The following is a 2256-nucleotide window of genomic DNA, read 5'->3' as shown; positions in this document are numbered from 1 at the left end:
TCAATAATTTTAAATCATCCATCAGGGAAAGAATCGAGTCAAGAATGTACTAGAGGTTCATATAAATAAAGATACATAACAATGAGTCAAAGATAGAATTTTTCTAAGCAAGTAGGAAAATTAATATCCTAAGCAAGTAGGAAAATTAATACTTGCAGGAATCAGAATTGTACCTCGAATCTCAGTACCAGCCCAATTATTAACCTACGATAAAATAACAATAATAACAACAATATAATTACTCGTTAGTCTGAACAAATAATGCCTAAACCTTGACCTGTAACACTAAAATATCAATCAACATACAATACACAACGAGCAACAATCAGAACCCATACTTGTGAACCCTTCATAAGGCTGATACATACAGTAATTAAAAAACATAATAGCGATAGGTGGTGCGCATTCAAGAATGAATGCTAAGCAACTAATCCAAGTTTCATAATGAACCTAGCGTATACACCTCCTCCAACTTGATGGGTCACAGTGGTAGGGCCTATGATAATTTCTCTTCTTTGATATGATGTCTTACAGACGAAGGAGATCCTAAGGGGTCTAAGAGTACCCATTTACATCGATCGAGTCCCAATCCAAGATTTCTAATCATCATCATTATCATCAATTTACTCAATCAAAAATTAGAGAGATTTAAATACAAAAAATACAAAAACCTAAATCATTACTAGAAGATTATAAATTTGTTAATCCATCGTCCAAAGTCAACTTTAGGACTAAATCATCATAAAAATTATGAAAAGGGTCAGAATCTCTCCTGAACGAAGTAAATAGTAGTATTAAACCATGGACTGAAATCTATCTTCAAATCATAACAAAATCATATTTAGTTCAAAAATCACATAAATCATCCATTTAGATATTACGATTCCCACTTCGAAAGAATACTTTTTAAAAGTGAAAAGTGGGAGTAAATCCCTTTTTAGTAAAATAGTAGTAAAACCATGTTTTTAGTATGAATTGTACTATTTAGTAAGCATGAAAGTACTGAATCTATGCAATGTTTCACCAGTACCCAAAAAATATATATATGAGCATCTAAAAGCCAGTAGACTAAAACACGTCCTTTAAAATTGTAAATCATCTTTTCTCTATGATCTTAAAATGACTCTACGCTAAAGAAATTGTAATTTATATGTCATGAGGAGTAAAACGAGACCTATATTTCTATAAAAAGGGATCGGGTCAAAATTTAGGCCAAGAATAAGTATGTGTGGCACGCAAAATGAATAAAAAGTTGATTTTGTAAGTATGTCCCTCGAAAGGATATGAAATGTTTACTCAAAAGTTAAGCAAAGATAGTATATGAATCAGTGCCCTAATAAGCCCCTAAAATTTAGATATTTAAAGACTTCATTTCTAAGAATTTACCATGAAATAGGATAGAAATTGATGGGATAATTAATGTGAAATATCCAAGAAGTGTTAAGCTAGCTTGCCTTAGCTTCAATGGATGATCCCTAACATTTTGTTTAAAAGCCTCCAAGTGCTGCTAAATTGGCATCTCAACAACTAAAGAGGTATGAAAGCTTAGCATGGGTAACTTTATAGCAGCCACACTAACGCTAAAGTGGGGTCTGCTTAAGTGGTCCTCTTTTCTCTATAGCCGTCCTCAGCCAATTGGCCAAGGCTGTATATTAGGATCATGAGCACTAAACCATTGGACACTTAAGTGGTTCCAAGAGAGCTAAATCGGTTATATTAGGTATCAGGGACCAGATTTTCCTAAGTTCAAATATGGACTCTGATTGAGTGCTTAGAATTATTCGAAACCTTATTTATGCAAACGAACTATGCTACCACTCTGAATTTGACCTTCCATTTTTAATGAAACCATTTATACTTTCAACTAAGATTGTTTTGACTAACTTGTCCCACGCTTATAATTCTATTTTTCATATTATACGTCTAATAACCTAAAATGAGTTTGAAAGCCTCAACACCTGAACCAAGGGTCCTTTTATCCTAGAATTAATATTTTAGAGTTGATGGAATTATTTGAATTCTTACTCGAGGTAATATACTAGGATTTTTAGTTTGAGATCAAATCCTAAAGAATGAAATCTCCCAAATAGGAAAATAAGCCTAAATTCAAATTAACTATCTGATAACCAAATCTATAGTTTTTACATGTCACAAATGATTTGTAGCCACTATTAGAGGGGTTAAAATTTTAAAAATACATGAAAATAAGGGAAATGACCCCGAGGGTCTTTACATAATAATTACACCAACTATCCG

Source organism: Capsicum annuum, chromosome 5 (genome assembly GCF_002878395.1).
Source record: "Capsicum annuum cultivar UCD-10X-F1 chromosome 5, UCD10Xv1.1, whole genome shotgun sequence".
In the NCBI taxonomy this organism is placed as follows: Eukaryota; Viridiplantae; Streptophyta; class Magnoliopsida; order Solanales; family Solanaceae; genus Capsicum; species Capsicum annuum.
This window is presented reverse-complemented; position numbering follows the sequence as displayed.